A 20815-nucleotide genomic window follows, 5' to 3' on the forward strand; every position below is an offset into this window, starting at 1 on the left:
CAACTTTTGAGCTCCGCGAAGACGAAGTTTGGATGCTCGGTTATAGTTTTAAAGGGAGTGAATGAAATTGGTGAGGAGTGGAGACGTTCGAAGATTGCCAGTGGTTCAAAAAATGGAAGTCTTATAACTAACTTTGATGCGATTTTAACTTTTAGAGAATACGTGAGAAGATATAACTCTTTATATCGAAATCTATTTAATTATGTATTTATCTATCTATAAATACATATATATAAATATGTGTATCGTAAGAGTTTTTTTATCATATATAAGTCTCAAAGCCTTGAAGTTAACAATTGAAGAGCGACAAGTGCAAAATACAATTAATTCACCATGTTCGTCCAGGGAATTTTTCCTTAGAGGTTACCCACGATTCTCTCTCTCTCTCTCTCTCTCATTTACACACAGACTCACACACACACACATCCCCAAATCTAAAAGAACAAGAGCTAATGAGATGACAGGAATTTTTCCTTCACTTCAGAGGCCCCACCAACCAATTCCCGGTGCTTTACAAGCAACAAGCATCGGTCAAGCAGTTGTGGGGCGGGCAGGACCCTCCGTCGGTCTGGGGATACCTGGCCAAGGATCCCCCTGATAAAGTGGGCGTAGGAGGAGCAGTGGGGCGAGGTGAGTGAGTGAGTAAGGTGGTGGCGGAGGAGGAGGAGGAGGAGGAGGATTCCCCCCAAAGTGGGCGGGGCAGAAGAAGGAGCCCGAAAGAGTGAGTGAGTGAGTGAGTGAGGGAGTGAGAGAGAGGAACCCTGGCTTGTGTGTAGGTGTTCTGCCTAAAGGATCTTCAGTCTGGCTAGAGCTGTGGCCGCGCGAACACCGCCGAAAACAACAGGCCTCTGTCGCATTATTTTTGGTAAACGATTAACACTTTCGGCGGCTGCGACCTTCCCCCTTTGAAAACTGTCTTAACGGCCCCCCCTGACGAAAAAGTAGTAGCATCAACGACAGACACGCAAGCAACGGCGCCTGCGACAACCCCAACCCAACGGTAAGGAAACATCCAAAAAAAGCAAAAAAAAAAAATAAATAAAAAAGGCTTCATGTCAAAACACGCATCGCTAACAACTCTTTACGTAGTGTCGAGGCTTCGGGAAAATGGAATACATAAAAAAAATTGTCTATACATTTTTTTAAAAAAAGCCTAAATCCCCAAATGAATAACAAAACAACCCACGTCGTAGATGAGTGTACGTGTGTCATATTCTGAAAGTGTTTTCACTGGCAAGCAGCATAATATAATGTATACATATACACCCTGTGGTTAAAATGGTAATCTTGTAGTGTTAGTGTCCTGGAAGTGTATGTGTGGTGGTGTTCGAAGAACTGTGAAAAAGAAGTGATTACCGGATCCAGGCTTATTTCACCTAAAATGGCTTTGGCAGTGCCAAAGTGTCCTGTAATATAGAAAATAAAAGCAGTGCTATTAATCTCACTAACATGTGCTTTTGGGGCTTCTATTATCTTGTAGGTTGTAGTGATCTGGTGCTTTAAGGCACCTCTTCTGGAGTTGTGTGTGGTTTAGATTTAAGTACCTACTTACGTTTGACCCAGTCTTGAACTAGAAGTTTATGTAAGACTTTGTGAAGTCTGTTATAGACGTTCGATTGATATTTGTTTCAAACATCAAGTAGAATTGTTTGCTAGGCTTTGAGAAGTTTGACTCAGACTGGAACTAGAAGTTTATCCCAGACTTTGAGAAGTCTGTTATAGACGTTCAACTGATATTTGTTTCAAACATCAAGTAGAATTGTATCCTAGACTTTGAGCAGTTTGACTCAGACTGGAGCTAGAAGTTTATCCCAGACTTTGAGAAGTCTGTTATAGACGTTCAGTTGATGTTCGTGTCAAACTTTAAGTAGAATTGTATCCTAGACTTTGAGAAGTTTGTCCCAGACTTTTAACTTGAATTTTATCCCAGAATTTGTTAAGTCTGTCAAAGGCTTTGAGTAAAAGTTTCTCCCAGACTCTTAGGTAAAAAAAAAAAAAAATCTGCATTAGACTTAATGAATAGACAATCAGGGAGATTTTCAGGTATCCCAAAATTTCAGTCTCCGGAGATTTTGATGCCATTCAGGTAGAGAGAACGTTGATGCTGGTCGGGAGATGGAGAGAGAGAGAGAGAGAGGAAAATGTCCCAGTTCTTAGAAGTTATTCAACTTTTACGTCTTGAGACTAGGATTAATATGTTGTTTTACTTTTGCTTAAACTCGTTAGAGCGAATGTCAAGAGTAAATTAAGATGTATTTGCTGTACAGTGTAATCTGGGATAAGAATCCATTATCTTGTCTAGTGACATTAGTTTACATTCCAAATGAGAGTCGAACATACTGTACAATGCAAACAAGCAACTACCAGGAAAATGCCTTATTATGACCGCGTGTCGTGGTAAACTCCTGTTTTCAGTAATGGACTTGAGGCCACTTCACACATTTCCGAGAAGTCACCTTAGAATGTCATGCCGTGTCTTTTTCAAGGCAGATGTCAAGTTAGGTTGGTCATTTAGGTTTTTTTTTTTTTTTCAAGAATTAGTGTTTTGTGGTGTTTGGCAAAACAGGGCTTCTTGAAGTTTCGCAAGTTTATATGATCTCTTAAAAAATTTTTCGAAGTTTTGGATTTCAAAATGAAGTTTAAGCTGCTTATACGGTCAGTTTTGTAAAGGATAACTTTTTTAATTTAGGGCATTTTATCTGACCGTTGTAAATAACTTTTTTCAAGTTTAATGAATAGTCAGAGCATTCATGTAAAAGTATGAAAGGAGTATTGTCAGACTGTTTTTTTTAATTCTAAAAATATACATAAAAGTCTCTGAAAGCTATAAAAGAGATAGTTTTTGAAGTTTAGACACCCATTACCTCCGTTTAAAAAAAAGTATTCAGAGTTTGGGTATTGTCTCGCCTGTTGCAAAACAAATTGTTTTAAGATGTTTAAGAGACCAGTATTGAAGGAAACAGTTTCAGTGCTTGGCCATTTTATTCCTTGAGGTTTATCGTATGTGTTCATATTTATTTAAAGTTTACAGCTTGCTTCTTTTTTCCCCCTGTCGAATTCCACCGAAATCACTCTGAGAGACAAGTAAATGTGTCCCATACACAGTAGAGCAGACACGTTCTGAGAATCATGTGCAGTATTCCATGTTAATTGTACAGTGCGCACTGTCACTCAGTAAATAAGAGAGTCCTCAGTTTTTTCTTGTAAGACTTGATACATTCAGTCCCCTTGCTGTCAAGCAAGAGCCTATTGCATACTCTTAGGGCTGCAAATCCGAAGGGTATAAAATCAACATCTGAAGTGCACCTGGGCTCAGATAACCTGACATCATCTGTATCTTACCTTGTGTCGACTCCATCCGTTGGTTGTATAATGTTTATGTTTACTTTTACGTTAAGAGTTAGACGTTCGTGTTTGGTTAAAGTGCCGTGACTGCCACAAGTTCTGTATGATCGGGTGCGCACTTTTTTTTTTATTCAATTCCTGGGAATATATGTAGTAGATGTGGTTTTAAACAGTCAAGTATGGAGCTCATAATTATGAAGTAAGATCGATAGTAAAGATGTCATCGAAATATGTATACTTATGCTTGCATCCATATAAATTTGTAATATGTATATATATATGTATATATATATATATAAATATATAAAACTAGGAGGCTAAGAACCCTATCCCTAAAGACTTCAGGAGAGGCAGGAAGGCCGCACCTTGCTGGTGCCATCCTTTCCAGAAGGGAAAAGGCCCCATTTAAAGAGACACTTGTTTTGCCCACGTGTGCATTAGTCCCTAGTCATTTTCTAGTCCACTTTGTTTATTATTTATTTCCATAAGCAAATGGAAGCTTCACGTTGCCCCTGCCAAGTTTATTTTCAGTAGAGGTGAGATTTTGGTAGCTGTCGTTTTCTTAGTGACTTCGAAGTCAGCAATTACATTAGATTTGTATGTTTCAGGTTTTTCAGGTGAACTGTTTCTCCGATTGCAGTGGATGTATCGTGTGGTTATTTTCTGTGTGATTAATCATAATTGGTTGTATTTGGTGATCAACAGTTTTATTATATTTTTATATTTTTCACTTTTCATTTTACCTTCGTAAGTCTCTCTCTCTCTCTCTCTCTCTCTCTCTCTCTCTCTCTCTCTCTCTCTCTCTCTCTCTCTCTCTCTCTCTTCTCAGATTAAGGTAGTACATTATGCTTTCATGGATTTGTGATTATATATATACACACACATGTATATTATACATACGTATATATATATACATATTTACATATATACTGTATATATATATATAACATTATATTTATGTATATCAGTTATAAGCTCAACCCTCATGCAAAATCAGCATTATGCCTTGTCAAGGAACCACTTTTTTATGAACATATGACCCCACTTGCATCACGATGCACCACGAGAGAGAGAGAGAGAGATCCCGAGTACTGTTTCGTCAACTGTCATCTGGGTCCTTCTGTCCGCTCCCCGTCTTATCCCGGACTCCCTGTCATTGTTTAGTTAATCATTTACACCTTATCCTGCATTTTTGTGTCGATTCACCCCCGGGGGCTTCAGATCCCGAAGCGGAAACGACAGGTGTTCGAGCCATGTGTTTCGCACTTGGGGGAGAAAGTGGTCCCTGACTCCAATCGCGGCGGCGGCGGCGGCGCTGTGTGACATTGACCATGCTTGTGCCGCTGAGAGAGAGAGAGAGAGAGAGAGAGAGAGAGAGACACCTTTTCTCGATGTGCATTTTCGTCTCCGTTCGCCCACGGGGTAGGGGAGGAGGGTCGGTTAGGTCTCCGGGGTTACCACGGTGGTTTGGGGGTTCGTTACAGGGTTTGCACGCAGGGTCGACCTGGAGCTAGGTCATGCGTTTTCACTTTTTTCCACTTTTTTCTCCTGGCGTTTGATGGCGGTGACGATAAGGGAGAAAGTTTTTGATCCTGTTATTGTGGACTTTCTTGGTGGGAAATTGTGAGGTGGAAAAAGACGGGATTGATTTTTTTTTTTTTTTTTTTTTTTTTTTTTTTACCTGTAGATACTCGGTTCGACAGTGACATTCTATTTTATTTGCAGTTTTCCTTTTCTTATCAAGATATGATTTCTTATGTATGTATTTGTATATATTTATGCATGTATGTATAATCATATATATATATATATTTTTGTTTTTGTTTATATATATAAATATATATATATATACATATATATATATATATATTTATATATATATAAACATATAATTGCATATATATACAGGTATATATATATATATTTATATACATATATCTATATATATTTATATATATATAAACATATAATTGCATATATATATAGATATATATATATACACATATGTATACAGAGAGAGAGAGAGAGAGAGAGAGAGAGAGAGAGAGAGAGAGAGAGAGATAAAATAAAACAGGTGTGGCCCTTAGCTTCGTATGACACAACTGAACATAACCAAAGATTTTTAAAATTTTCAAATCCTAGCAGGACGGCGGAATGATCGTCTGATATGAAGAGGACTTTCTTTTTAACAAGAGAAAATTGCACATTAGCTCAAAATCTACGATCTGCGAAATATCCATCTTGTCACCCAACCCTTATTTGGGCAACAGGTCCCGGAGTGTTGGATCGCTCCGAGTGTCTCTTCGGAGTCGTCTCCCAAGGATTACTTTCACTTGTTCTCCGCCGGCTCCTCTGAGGAAGGAGCCGAAGACTCTATCTCGTCCCAGGAACGACTTTTAGGGGATTTGTGAAGTCGTTCATTTCTGATAACTGTTATCTCCTCTTTCTGTATTTCCTGTTACTCTCTGTTGCTTCTTTCAGGTGAATGCTATATTCTATGGGAGCTGGAATTTCAAGTCAGTGGCCCCTGTAGAGGGCTTGTTCTGTATGGATAGGGTTCATCTTCTGAAGAATAATAATAATAATAATAATAATAATAATAATGCTAATAGATTCACAATTTCGTGAAAAACAATCTGAGTGATAAAAATCCACAATTATATAGTAAATATATTACTAGTAAAAAGAATATATTTTTACTATATAATTGTGGATTTTTATTACTCAATAATAATAATAATAATAATAATAATAATTAGATAAAGGTTCTTACCTTTTTCCGTTGCATGATGTTTTCCAGTTGCTCTTAACAATTGAGACATACAGAGGTAAATTAGGTTGGTTTTATTTGCTCACTTTCTGTGATTTTACTGATACTGCAGGAGTTTCGAATTGACTTTGTGGGTAAGATGATGTTTCGTTTATCCGTAGTATCGGCTGATTTCCATTTTTTTATTGGTTGTGTTTTAAAGAATGATGGCTCATTGTCTTCATCTTCTAGCTTAATCCCCGGTCGTGGTCGCTGTTTTCCATGAGTCTTTTTCAGGTGTTTCTGGATGAGTCTTTTTCAGGTGTTTCTAGATGAGACTTTTTTAAGTGTTTCTAGATGTCGTTTAACAGGTGTTTCTAGGTGAGGCTTTTTCAGGTGTTTCTAGATGAGGCTTTTTCAGGTGTTTTTAGATGAGCCTTTCAAGTGTTTCTAGATTATCCTTTTGGAGGTGTTTCTAGATGAGCCTTTTGGCGTTTTCACGTGTTTCTAGATAAGCCTTTTCGAGGTGTTTCTAGACGATCCTTTTGGAGGTGTTTCTAGACGAGCCTTTTGAAGATGTTTCTAGAAGAGGATTTTCCAGTTGTTTCTAGAATAGCCTCTCTTTGTCAGCTGTATCTAGATGACCTTTCTCAGGTGTTTCTAGAGTAACCCTCTTCTGCTGTATCTAGACGAGCCTTTTGGAGGCGTTTCTAGTGAGCAGCACTTTCCAGGTGTTCCCCACAATCATCGATCGACCGTTCTATGATGACTCAATCAATTCTCTTCACGAAATTTGATCGTTTTGAAATTTCCAGACGTAAATGCACTGCCTCCTTAATGACAGGTAGAATCCAACCATGAGAATCCGCCTTGGTCAGCTTAGCCTAGATTGACCACACTGTTGACAACAGAGGTCTCAGGTATCAACGCTGGGAGGATACGATCCGTAAAAGCCAGCTCTCGGCGACCATCTCGGATCATGCAACAAATGCTTTTGCATTGCTGTTGTTAGATTGAGAGGGCTATAGTCGACTCGGTTTTGTTTTGAGGATTCTCAAGGTGGTGTCGTCTTCAACCAGTATAGAGAAATTATATTAACTGATTTAGAACAGGTGATGAATGGAACTCCACGCCATAGGATTATATATATATATATATATATATATATATATATATATATATATATATATATATATATATATATATATATATATATATATATATATATAATGGAATAGTGTTCAACTGACGTTTGCTAGGTCCGTGGATCACTCCCAGCCTCCCCATTCCATCCAACTGTGAATAGATTCTAGTTTCTGCCTGAGATCAAGAAAAATATCGTGGGTCTAGCAACCTCACCTCTATAGACGGTCTTAGGAACCCAGAAGGCTGCACCCATCTGGTGCCATTTCCATTCAAAGAAAGAAAATATATGTATTAATATTTATATAATATATGTGTATATATATTTATGTATTATATATATATATATATATATATATATATATATATATATATATATATATATATATATATATATATTTATATTTATATTTTATATATACATATGTATATGTGTGTGCGTGTATCATGCTTGCTGTACATATGTACACATGCAGCCTGAAGGAAATCAATATTGAAATCATTGGAGATCAAGTATTGAAAAGGCACTGGTTTCGAAAGCTTGCATGTCAAGGGGTCATGGTTTAAAGAATTTGTTTGGTTAATGCTCTGGCTTTTGGGACTACCGTACCTAGCTCATGTTTGAGTATTTTTTGCACGCACGAGGTTTGGTAAATGGAGTGTTGCATGCGCAGACTCTGAATTGTTGATATTGAAAGACTTAGCTCTGGTTTGATAGGTCTTAAACACGGCTATCTGTTGGTGAACTGGTACAGTATAATCTACTTGAATAATGTTGGCTGTCTGGACTGGTTTTAAGGACTGTATTGCAATTTCAGTTTAGTTTTGAATGGAATATGTTTGATAGTCGTGGCGTGAACGCCTGACCCAACATTTTGCATTCTTGGAGGAATGTTGAAAATGTGCAAGGCATGGAGAATTCAGTATTGTATTTGCTAGGCTCCAGTAAATGCGTGTGTAGTGCCCCTGGGTTAGAAAATGCATGTTGAAGGACTGAATTTCAGAATTTGCATGTTGGGGCCATCAGCTTTGTGAATTTCCATGTTGCAGTGACTGCTTTTCGTCAAATTTTTCGTTGTCTGGGCCGTTTTGGAGTGTATTTGTTGAATGACAATGATATATGAACTTGTTTATGGAAAGTTGGCCATGCAAATTTGCATGGCGAGTGCATGAACCAGAAGGTTGCGTACTTTACGTATTGTGGATTCGTTTACTGCACTAGATTCGTAAGCCGTCACACTGCAGTAACTATACATTCATAGCTTCTGAAACCCTAAGATGTTGATTTATATTTTGAAGACATCACGATCTGGAAGCAAGCGTTTTCAATCTTGCTCACTGATTGAATCGTAGGTCGCTAGCTATTACCTTGCTTCCTGCTTGATATTAAAATCGTATGGAATCCGTCCAGGTGTCTGGGGATTATTGCTATGAAGATATGATTTTCGCTTATTCCTTGCTTTTGTGGTGCATTGTAATTAGCTTGTTTCTAGAATAAAATTGTTCACAGTCTTGGTTTGTTAAATGAATACAATGATTAATGAATTAGGGAGGTCTAGATATTTACAATTTTGAGTGAAGTAAATAAAACTTTTTGTTTGTTGCTTTTTGGGGAATAAGGAAAAACATTGAGTGCTTTGGAGGCCACGGGTTAGTAAATTTAAATGACGGTGCAGAAAGGTAATCGTCTGCATTCTTGCCGGAGTACATAAATAATTACTCTTGTGAATATTTCATCTATTTATTTGTTGACACGGTCATTATGAATATTCATGTGATGTAAGTGCACTGTTTCGTGTCTGGCCACTTTGCTCTCCTTCACAAGAAAGGTAAAAGAGGTGTAGGAGAAATTTATGCACATATATGTATGTATATAACATATACATACATATATGTGTATATATATATATATATATATATATATATATATATATATATATATATATATATATATAATATATATATATATATATATATATATATATATATATATATATATAATATATATATATATATATAATATTTGCCATTATTCCATTCTCTCTGAATAACTATAAATGAAATGATATGGAGTGCTACGAAAAAAGAATATTGGGGATTCTATGAAGGTGATAATTATATGGGGAATGGCAACATCTTTCAGACCACTGCGGCACCAAAGTTTGGTTCTGATTGTAAATAAATTTCCTAGTCGTGGTCTTCTTACGGGCAGCTGGTGCCGTGGTAAGGCCAGCTCAATCTAAAGTTCTAAATCTAAACCAACGTTGAAGTAAAGGAAAAACCACAGAAATCTACAGGGCCTTTTCGACCAACGATTCCCATTATCCCTCGTGCATTTCTTCTCTTTCTCTCTCCCTTCGGGTTTTCGTGGAAGTTAGAGATCTTTTTGGGCTATTACCTCGAGGGAGGATCTCTCTCTCTCTCTCTCTCTCTCAACCCAACTCAGATATAAGATGGAGCTCTGTATTTCGTTTTAGAATCTTATCTTTGGATTCATGTACTTGATCAGGATATTTCTCTCTCTCTCTCTCTCTCTCTCTCTCTCTCTCTCTCTCTCTCTCTCTCTCTCTCTCTCTCTCTCTCTCTATATATATATTGTATATATACATACATATCCATATATATAACATATATATAATATATATTTATTAACTAAATTTATTAATTATATATATAAATAATTTATATATTTAATAATATATATATATATATATATATATATATATATATAAATAACATATATATATATATGTATATATAACATACATATATATATATATATATATATATATATATATATATATATATATATATATATATATATATATATATATATATATATATACAGAACGTTTATGTGCGTGAGGGCGAACGTTTATACGCATGTATGTTTTTTGTAATTAACTAGAACTTGAATCCCATGAACTATGCTAATGGGTGGCACGAATTAAATTTAACCTTTGTTCTTGAATGCTAATTTAGCTCCAACTGCAAATGGTTAACACATTAATGCACGTTCTTGTGCCGAGTTATCTCCTGGCGTTGCGAAACCCCCAGTTAATCGTTAAATTAACCTCTTAACAGACTCTTAACATTTACGAGATCGATACCATGTGTCACTTTCTCTCTCTCTCTCTCTCTCTCTCTCTCTCTCTCTCTCTCTCTCTCTGTCGTATCACATGACGCCGCGGATGACTTAGTTTCGCAGTTTATTGTGCCATTAGGCCCACCTAAATTGTCCGTAATAGGCCTGTTGAGGTTGTATCCACATCCTCCCCATTGTGTCTAGATTGAGATGGGTTTGGAATTACTGGGAATGTTCGGAATAATTAGCAGATTCCGGAACAGAAGCTGGATAAGTCTTGAGTTCAGAATGTTGTTCTGAGGAAACTGAGACGCTGTCAGTCGCGTTAATCGAGTTGCAAACGTTTCATTTGACACGTTCTTCTAAACGTTATTTAAGCCTTTTCTCGATGTCTTCAGCTGTGGAATAACTTGAAACACTCCCTTTCAAGAGAGCTCTGTAAAGACGAAGCTGCGAAGGTTCTGTTTGGGCGATGCTTATCTTGCGTTATAGCACCTCAGATGCTCTGGTACAAGTGGCGTAGATATTCTGATGGCCGTCTTTTTTTATCTCCTGATTTACATTTGTTGGTGCTACTGGAGAGAGAGAGAGAGAGAGAGAGAGAGAGAGAGAGAGAGAGAGAGAGAGAGAGAGAGAGAGATCCTTTTATTGCAAGTTTTATACGAAATAACGAAAGAAATTTATTTTTTCAAAAAGGGATGGAAAACAATTCCTGTTCAGAGCCATGTACACTCGATCAAATGTAGCAGTGTGGTTTTATTTTTGTGCCTCTTACCACACAGCGAATTCTAGGCAGAAGCTGGGCTCCGTGAGCATCTATGCTTAAAGAGCTGTTAGGCTAACGTCTTAAGTGCCGGGTGTTGAAAGCATTGTGGGCGTTTCAAGTGTTTACCCGCTCTCCTCGTGGATCTTTTGATTTGCGAGAATGACTTCACTACGCACGCGTCACAGTTGAGAATCTTATTCCCAAGTGTACCTTCAGAGATATGTGATGTGCAAGATCATCTTTCTCCTTGGAGATGTTTTATTGATGTTTCGGAGACACTGAAATGGGTCAGGTTCTTTCAGTCCGAGGTTTTGGGACGTACCATTGCGCCAGAAGTTGAAAGAATACAAAATAAATTGACAGTTTACATTTGAGAAATTGTCGTTTGAAATGACACTTCGAAAACCCGCGTGTTTACGATAAAGCTGCTTGATTTCAGTGAGTACGTTAATTGTTTTGTCTTAAAGTGAATATATTTAGGAAGGTATTCCAGTTTGTGTTTTCGGCCGAGATAAGGGAAATTATTAGAAAATATTGTCTGATTTCTATCTCGATTGCGTGCGAGTGGAGACGTTGGCAGTAATTTCCCTAATACCTGGGAATGATAAGTAGCCGTCTCGAATTTTACTCTCTCTCTCTCTCTCTCTCTCTCTCTCTCTCTCTCTCTCTCTCTCTCTCTCTCTCTCTCTCTGTTGCTGTTTGGTGCTTTGCACTCCAATAGCTACACACTGCATACTTGAACGCCTCTGAGAAATGAGGACGAGTAGGGACCAAGAACGTTGTTGTCACAATGACGGTTCGAGGATAACACAAGAATCATTCATGTACAATGTCTAGAGGAAAAAATTTGTAACAAAAAAATTTAAAAATTCCATGTCTTATACCCTGGATAAAACTCCCTTGCCCCTTATTCCTCTCTCTCTCTCTCTCTCTCTCTCTCTCTCTCTCTCTCTCTCTCTCTCTCTCTCTCTCTCTTCCAAATCCATTTTTCCTTTTTGTAACAAGTGAGGGAATGCCACTCTGTTCTCTGATTGCCTGTTTTGGAAGATAGGATGCTCCCCCACCCCCAACCCCTCTCCTACCTCCACATAAAAACACACACACACATAGACCATCCCCCAAACCCCAGCCCATGAAAACGCTTTTGGACGTGTGACGTCAGATCTAATCTTGAAACCATTACAGCTGCTGGTGCTTCATTTCAGGCTTGTTCTTTCCTTCGAGGATGAGGACTGTTCCTCTCTCTCTCTCTCTCTCTCTCTCTCTCTCTCTCTCTCTCTCTCTCTCTCTCTCTCTCTCTGAACTGCGTCATCACGAAATTATTCCTCCCGTGATTGGAAGAAGTAATGAGTGGACGTATTTTGCCAGGTATCTATTTTAATGACGGGTATCCCTTTACTCCGTGTTCAAGGGCCCCGTTTTGAGGTCCAGGATATGGAGGTCAGCCTTCAAGTAGGCTCTCAGGTGTGCGCTCCGTCCTTCGAGTGTTTAGGTTGAGGCGGTCGAAAGAAAGGTTGAGAATGTTGAAAGAAAAGGGGAGAGGAGGGAATTGTTTTGCCTATTCTTTTTGCTTTTAGTCATTTGTATGCTGTGTTTATTTATCGCTCATTCTTTTAAGTTTTTTGAATGATTGGGGAATGTGGTTTTCATTCGCGTAGCTTTTTATTTGTATTCTCTAGAGTATTTGGACTTGATTTGCCTGTCCATTTTCATTGTTATTATTCTTTTGATCAGAAACGGTAGTATGTTGACGTAACTTTTTAAAAATAAAAAAAAACATAAACCACTGGTATAGTTTTATGAAGGCATCAGATATTATAGTCATTTCAGGAACTAGTTTGTTTGTGTGCGTGTGTTTGCGAGAGAGAGAGAGAGAGAGAGAGAGAGAGAGAGAGAGAGAGAGAGAGAGAGAGAGAGAGAGAGAGAGAGAGAGACGAGAATTTTTATATATTTATAAATGCATGTTGATGAGGTGTCTTGTCTTGGTCTTAAATTGAATCTAATGTGTAAGAGCGAGAATGTCCAGGATGTACGCTCGTTCAGCTGGATGAAGGCGCCCTCTGTCACACTTGCCGTCTCTGAGAGAGAGAGAGAGAGAGAGAGAGAGAGAGAGAGGAGAGAGAAATGTTGCAGCTATTTCTCTCGATGTGATAAATCATTTCCTTGTCGCTTAAGGGGAACTCATGGCTGATCCTTCCTTCTTGAATGCTAAGATTGATTTCGCTTTGCCTATTTGTCAGTCTCTCTCTCTCTCTCTCTCTCTCTCTCTCTCTCTCTCTCTCTCTCTCTCTCTCTCTCTCTCATATATATATATATATATATATATATATATATATATATATATATATATATATATATATATATATATATTTTTAATTACCCCTCTCACTTTGTCACTTTCTCTTTCCGACTCACACAAAAATTGCATGATATTTCTCTCTCTCTCTCTCTCTCTCTCTCTCTCTCTCTCTCTCTCTCTCTCTCTCTCTCTCTCTCTCTCACACACACACACACACACACACACACACACACACACACACACACACAATCTCCCTTCGAAACCTTTCCTTTCTTCACCCCTGAACAATAGGCGATTCCATGACACTTGATGGATGATCAAAGGTGACTTGTAATTATCATGTAATCGCCCATGCCTCAGGCATCAGTGGAAGTTACAGGTCTCGTCATTGTTTTATTGCATGTACATACATCCCCAGCGGTGATGTCACCCGATAATTTGACATACACACGATGTTGCGCTTTTAAAAAAATATTAATGAACATCAGTATGCGTATGAATCTCTTTCATACTCAAGTAAACATTAGTGTGTTCCTCGTGCGCGCTTAACATTGTACTTTATATCCGGTAGCTGAGTTACGAAACTCTCTCTCTCTCTCTCTCTCTCTCTCTCTCTCTCTCTCTCTCTCTCTCTCTCTTTCATGGTCGTAAATGATTCATTAAAATCTTCCATCATGAGCATCTGCAAAGTCAATACCGCCAAGCAGGTGGCTTCCGACGGAGCGAATCTCTTGTTTATTTGTTTACTTGTTTACTGGTTTTTTGTTTTTGTTTGATTGTCTGTGAAATTAAGTCCCAAGCATTGGCAGCGTAATTTTGAATCCTTATTAAAGTTGCAGTGGTTTATCTAAGTGTCAGAAATAGCTGAGTCAGACTGACGACCGTCCTCTGTGCTCTTGGAATGCTAACAGATGTGATACTCGTATCACTTTGTTTGCTAACATGACGTTTGGGAAATGTTGTTCTTTACTTCGGCCCAGTTTCTACATATTTATCGGTTGTTTCATAGGCTTAACATTAAGTTCTTCACTGTCTTCTATAACGTATTATAAAACTAAGTGTATCTGTCACATTCGCTCTGTGCAAAACTTGAGTGGGTCTCCGTGCCATCTTGCTCTGCTCTTCTTGAGGTTAAGCAAACATTGTAAAGTTAACAAGATAATTTGGATCAGTTGACTCTCTCTCTCTCTCTCTCTCTCTCTCTCTCTCTCTCTCTCTCTCTCTCTCTCTCGTTGAAATAACCCCGTGGCATTTTAATTCAAGTGTAATCTTGCTAAGACCTCGAGTTTGTTCTTATGTATATCATTGTAGTAAGCATGAGTATATTTTGAAATATATTCACAGTAAAATGAGATATATTTGTCAACTTAGAGGAGAGGAAATAGAAGATATAACAAATTACACTCTTCATAATGAGGACAGAACTAAAGCGAGGACAAACAATCAAACAAACAAAGAGACGGACAGGGCGACTTTCAAACATCCCAACTGTCGATCAGTTTCCCTTTCAAAAAATCAAGAAGAGCTTTCGCTGTCACCTTTTGCTGGCGTGCCTCTCGGATCCTTTCACCGCCTCTATTGTGCCCACATCCCTCTTTATATCATCTAATAGGAAAGTGTGCAAACACCGCCTTGTGCCTGACAGTGGTGGCACTGAAACCTGGTCTAAACGCGAATGAATGCCCTGGGGTTTCCTGTGGCGGGGCGCTAATGATATTGACCATGACGAGGCGGATTCGTTTTTGGTGGGCATGGCTCGCAGGGGTGAAAAATGATGTTTCTCATTCGCTGGTTTTAACATCAGGAGATGGTTCGTGATGTTTACGGTTTGGTGGTATCGAAAATTATCCATGGACTTGCCGTCGCTCTATTCCTGTTTCGGGATTCTGGTGTTTTGCTGATTTCTTCAGTAGTGCAATGTCAGTTCGAAGTTATATTAGCAAGGGTGTTTTAGTTTGCCACCTCTCTCTCTCTCTCTCTCTCTCTCTCTCTCTCTCTCTCTCTCTCTCTCTCTCTCTCTCTCTCTCTCTCTCTCTCTCAGTTCAAAGCTCTGTTAGCAAGGGTGTTTTAATTTGTAACCTCTCTCTCTCTCTCTCTCTCTCTCTCTCTCTCTCTCTCTCTCTCTCTCTTAGTAAGAGAAAGACCAGTGCTTGCATGCCTTTAAAAGTGTTATAGATCCGTCTTTCACGACGATAAATTTTACACTGCCTTGATTTTGAACACCAGTTTAGAAAAGTTACGTGAAGATAAAAATAAAAATGGGAAGTTTTCGAAATTCCGCAAATTAAAAAAAGGAAAGATGCTAATGGGAAAACTAACCTGGAATTAAATGGTTAGGACAACGAAATACGAGACTTTCAAGGTCAGTGTCGATAATGATCTGAGAATTAAAAAAATAAATAAGCTTCAAATAAAGGAAAGTGAACCCCCATCCTTCCATATATACGTCTTGATGATGATTACGCGGCCATTCGGTTTTAGAAAGTAGGCTTTTAAAGGACCTTGTGTTATTCTGACACCGCAGAGAGAGAGAGAGAGAGAGATGCCTGTTGCTGTTGGTTCACTCGGCAAGAAAGATTGTGCTGTTGATTAATGAACTTCTGAGCACAGCACCGCCTGGCAAATCTGTTTATCCTTTTATTTCTTTTAGTTTTTTTTTTTTTTTTTTTTAAGTTTTGAGATACATCGAAAGTGTCGTTGGGTATACTTGCTTGTCTGTGAATTTAATTCAATATAAGATAGTATTTTGGGGCGTATATGCCATAAATTTGTGTAAACAGAGATTCAGGCTTGTGTTTTATGGTGTATGCCTCTCTCTCTCTCTCTCTCTCTCTCTCTCTCTCTCTCTCTCTCTCTCTCTCTCTCTCTATATATATATATATATATATATATATATATATATATATATATATATATATATATATATATATATATAGAATGTTTGTGTGTGTTTGTGTTCAGTAGTCGTAATGACATCTCGATTTCGACACACTTTTTGGTCAAGCGTGTCACTAAAAAGCCTAAAGCCTCACTGTATACTCAAAGGAAGTAACTCTGACGCCAACCCAACATATAAGAATGAGGTTAACCTTAACCACTTGAGCAATACAGATCAAGAGAGAGAGAGAGAGAGAGAGAGAGAGAGAGAGAGAGAGAGAGAGAGCCTGATTGTTGACATAAATTATGCCGTGAGCGTTTTTGTTTGGATGGAGGCAAAGTAGGAATGTTGCAAGGGATTTTTTGACGTCACTCCTGTTTCCTCAGCTCCATCCTCTCCTGTGTCTTCCTTCTTCCTTTCCTCCTGTTTATTTCCATCCCCTGAGCCTCCTTGGCCCCGGAGTCTTTCTCTCCCTCCAGGGAGGCTCCTCCGAGTGACTGGTAAGACTCCGGCGTGCTTGTTGTGTCTGGAATTCGGTTTTGAGGGCGTGTTCGGGCATGCGCAGTTTCTCTTTCCTCAGTGTAAATCTTTATTTCACCTGCCTTGCTGTCTTCTCATGCCCAGCTCTCCCGTACTTGAAAACTTTGGAATGTTGATTAGCAACGTTTTAGTTTGTGGTGGTGTAGGGTTAGACGTCCATAAATCGTCGTTTTTAATGTGAATTATTCTGACTTATGTTTAGGTGAAGTAATTCAGTATTCGTAAACTCTGTTGTTGCACTCGTGGGAAATAGGTGGAAAGGCCTAAACCATATTACGCGAAATTAACATTACCCACGATGGAAATGTATTCTTATTGAAGGATTCCAGGCGGTTTAAATGTTCTGCTGGTAAGCAATCCACTAAATAGGTGGCATACTCATTAGAAAAATAAAAAAAAATTCTCGATATTTACAGCGAGATATTCTCCACAAAACAGATTGCGTATTCATTAAAAAAAATAAGGAAAAATTTTCGATATTTACATCGAGGTATTCTTCACAAAACAGATTGCTTATTCATTAAAAAAAAAAAAATATTCTCCATATTTACAGCGAGATATTCACCACAAAACAGATTGCGTATTCATTAAAAAAATAAGGAAAATTTCTCGATATTTACATCGAGATATTGTGCATTAAACAGATTGCATATTCATTAGATAGATATGCAAAAATTCTCTATATTTACAGCGAGATATTGTGCACCAAACAGATTTCATATTCATGGGATAAATAAACAAAAATCTCGATATTTATAGCGAGATATTCTCCACTAAACAGAGTGCATATTCATTAGAAAAATAAACAACAATTCTCTGTATTTACAGCGAGATAGTCTCCGCTAAATAGACTGCATATTAATTAGAAAATATATTTAAAACTCTCGACATTTTCAACTGGATTTTCTCCACTAAATGGATAATATATTCATTAAGAAAAAAAAAAAACGACACTTACACCCAAATAGTTTCTTGAGACATTTTGGCAAATAGTTTATCATGCAAATTAACCAGTTCGTCTGACCGTCTTTGTGACCATAGCAACAAACAACTTGACCTGACCCGCGCCCAGGTAACGGTCAGAACAGTTACTACTTTTGCTTGCTAGTTTTTTTGTTTTTGTTTTTTTTACTTTCAGTTTATGTTGAAATTCTTTACGTTTACTTCGTATTGGTATATCGTGTTTTTCCTGGAGTACTTGAACTGATAGAGCACGTGTATGAATAACGCTTTTATCTTAATTTTGCTTCAAATATTTTTTTTTTTTATTCACACTTGTTACACCTTTCGTCTACTTACTGTACAATATTCTTATACAATTTTACTTATCTTATTTTGATTATTGTAGAGATTTTACCTTTCGGCTGCTTCTCCTGTCCCGTATTATACCTACTTTAGCTCTTATCCATTTTTATTGGCATCGAAGAGTACCGTTTGTTTTGGATTTTTATTTGATTTGTCCTTCTCCCCAGGTCAGTCCTCCAGACCTAGACAAAACACCGTTAGCGCTCTGGAGGTGGAGAGAGCGAAAACACTTTTTATTACTTTTTTTTATGACCTCCTCAACAGGAACCGTTTTATCATCACATTCAAGATCTCTCGCATAAAGATTTAATATAGAATTTGTTTTGTTTTTTTTTACCTCGCAGACATTCTTTTATTTTCTCGAGTCACATGCGACGGGCGGTTTCGTTTTCATAATTGAAGATTGACTTAAAATTTGCATTGTAGTTTCAAGAGCTTTCAATTTACACTTGTAATTAGTGGCAGGTGGAGACCTAACTACGTTTTTATATTTTTTAGCGCTGTGTGACGCAGACCTTCATTTACATATTAAAACGTCTAAAGAACAGAATATCGTATGAAATATTGTGATATATAGTCACAAATATGAGAGTTTTGACGCCCATTAATCTTGTGCTGTGACGTCATTTTATAGTTGTAAACTCGCTATATTTTCTTACTGACATCTTAGCATAATATCAGTAATTTTGGCAAGCGCATTATTTTAAAAAGATTTTGATCGTTATTTTTAATTATTAAAAATATGTTTAAATTCACAATCTTATTTTTCAACAAAAACTAATAAGGAAGAGACTAGTTATTGATGATAGTTATCAGAATGTATTAAATATAGTAGGGAAAGAAATTAATATTTTTTATATGGCTATAAATCTGGGAAGTGGGGCTGTCAGTGATGTGAATACGATTCAGAATAAAGGGTCTAAGATTAAAGAGAGAGAGAGAGAGAAAGAGACGCAGGCTTGAATAGGAGAGAGAAAAAAAAAATGCGATTTCATAGCAGTTGAAGGACACTCAAGTGGAACAGGGTGGTATCAGGTTGCAAGGCACAAGAAAAACGCCGGAACAGAGAGAAAGGTGGGAGGAGAAATAAATGAAAAAGTAGACCGAGTCAATGGTACACGAAAAAAGATAGAAACAAGATTCTGAATGAACTAAAGCGAATGGGGAATTCCGCTGGACGAAAGGATGACATTTTGAGCGTATGGTTTATACGCTTTTACGCTCAGGGTGAATTATGATATTTTAGTTGTATTGGTAAACAGGCCCCTTGTATAGTCTCCAGCTGCTTTATGTAGGTGCGCAGTTCAACCACGGATGTTTTAGAGTAGCATTTTATCTATGCATTCTCTGTTCATCTTTTTTCTTTTCTCTTGAATGTGCCTCGTCTACTACGCTTCTCAAATACTTGATAGGCTGTGGGTATTTTAGATCACATCAAATTTTTATACATTTTTGTTCTTTTGCAAATTATCTTGCATACTCCGCTTTTCCTCTTTTTCCGTCTCTTCTCGTTTTAGTTCGAAGATTTATGGCTCAACGAAAGTGGAAAGATTAATGGAAAGTAAAACTTACGACGAAATAGCGTAGGAAATGATTGTACTTTGTGTCAGAATGCATAGATTTTACCGTCACTGAATTTTCCAGTGGTTGAGAGTGCCACTGGATTTAACTAATGTTTACTATGATATTGGCGAGATAATTCATCCAAAGCGTGCCATTTAGTGAGATAGTTCATCCAAAGAGTGCCATTTGGCGAGATAGTTCATCCAAAGAGTGCCATTTGGCGAGATAGTTCATCCAAAGAGTGCCATTTGGCGAGATAGTTCATCCAAAGAGTGCCATTTGGCGAGATAGTTCATCCAAAGAGTGCCATTTGGTGAGATAGTTCATCCAAAGAGTGCCATTTGGCGAGAAAGTTCATCTGAGGAGTGATCGTCGAATAGTAAAATTACATCTGGAAAATCCAATCCCCTGGAGATGCAATAATAAAAATAAGGATCATTCGTCATTGTAATTTCCTCCTTTCAAAGCTTAAACAAAAAAAGTTAAGTATATCTTAGTTTAACCAGACCACTGAGCTAACTTATGAAAATGCGTTGGTATTTGAAATGTTTTATCTAAAGAATGAAACTGTCATAATGGACCACAGTCTCTCTCTCTCTCTCTCTCTCTCTCTCTCTCTCTCTCTCTCTCTCTCTCTCTCTCTGTCTCCTATTGTCTGTCTATTCACCCATGGCGTCTTCGGGCCTGGTAGACATCCGCTTTCCAGATCTCTCGTCATTATCTGATGTGTTGAGATATTCCGATGTAATAGACCGCGGGAGAAAAGGAAAAGAATAAAATTGAACTGAGTAAACTTCATCTTGTCTCTTTGGAAGCTCCAACCTTATCCATCGTTTCTCTTTTTTTTCTTCTTTGTTCCTTCTGGTTGTTGTGCGCGAAGGCGAACAGCTTGATGCATTTTGGGTGTTGTAATCGCTGTTGTTATGTGTGGTTTAATGTTGTTGCTTTATTGTTGTGTATGGTGTTTAGTTTTTTATGGGGTCTATTTTTAGTATTTTTTATTGATTTGCTTGTTTGTTTTTGTGAATGGTATGCGCATTTTTTTTTACTTTGTGTTTTTTGTTAATGGTATACCCATTTTTTTAGTAATTCTTAAAATTTACTTTAAGAATTCCCTACGAAATTCTACCCCCTTTGTGCAT

General features: G+C 37.7%; 1 protein-coding gene across 1 annotated transcript in view; it reads left to right on the plus strand.

The window, feature by feature from the left end:
- Positions 1–681: 681 nt before the first annotated feature.
- The window catches only part of LOC136853961 (titin-like), a 243065-nt gene continuing 222931 nt past the window's right edge, over positions 682–20815 (plus strand). The window contains exon 1 of the mRNA XM_067129858.1: positions 682–1000. The gene's annotated coding sequence lies outside the window, so the exon portion shown is untranslated. The remainder of the gene's footprint in view (positions 1001–20815) is intronic.

The sequence above is a fragment of the Macrobrachium rosenbergii genome, chromosome 28 (assembly GCF_040412425.1).
Source record: "Macrobrachium rosenbergii isolate ZJJX-2024 chromosome 28, ASM4041242v1, whole genome shotgun sequence".
NCBI lineage: Eukaryota > Metazoa > Arthropoda > Malacostraca > Decapoda > Palaemonidae > Macrobrachium > Macrobrachium rosenbergii.